Consider the following 621-nt stretch of genomic DNA (forward strand, 5'->3'; position numbering starts at 1 on the left):
TAGGGAGGAAACGAATACAGAGGAAGCAAATGTAGATGAAGGAAATATATAGGAAACGGATAAAGATGAAGCGAATATAGAGAAAGAGAAGAGAAAGGAAGATGATAAAGAGGAAGCGAAATAAAGAGGAAGCAAATACAGAGGATGCGAATGTAGAGGAAGCGAATAGAGAGGAAGAGAATACAGAGGAGATGAATGAAGAAGAAGAGAATAGAGAGGAAATGAACACATGGGGAAGCGAATAGAGAAGAAGCGAATAGAGAGAAAGAGAACAGAGGAAGAGAACACACGGGGAAGCGAATAGAGAGAAAGAGAACAAAGAGGAAGTGAAGAAGAAGAAGCGAATAGAGAGAAAGAGAAGAGAGGAGAAGAGAACACACGGGGAAGCGAACAGAGAGGAAGAATATACAGAGGAAGCGAATGTAGAGGAAGGGAATGTAGAGGAAGGGAATGTAGAGGAAGTATAGAGGAAGTGACACAAGCCATCTCTCCGTCGCCATCATCGACCTGAGACTGGTTGCCGGTTAAAGCTGAAAGAGGCAACTCGACCCGCTGTTGCCTTAACGTGCATAAACGCTTGGATTATTTAATTAATTTTATGATGGCATTTTATCTGCGCTA

The sequence above is a fragment of the Penaeus monodon genome, chromosome 15 (genome assembly GCF_015228065.2).
Source record: "Penaeus monodon isolate SGIC_2016 chromosome 15, NSTDA_Pmon_1, whole genome shotgun sequence".
NCBI classification, from domain to species: domain Eukaryota; kingdom Metazoa; phylum Arthropoda; class Malacostraca; order Decapoda; family Penaeidae; genus Penaeus; species Penaeus monodon.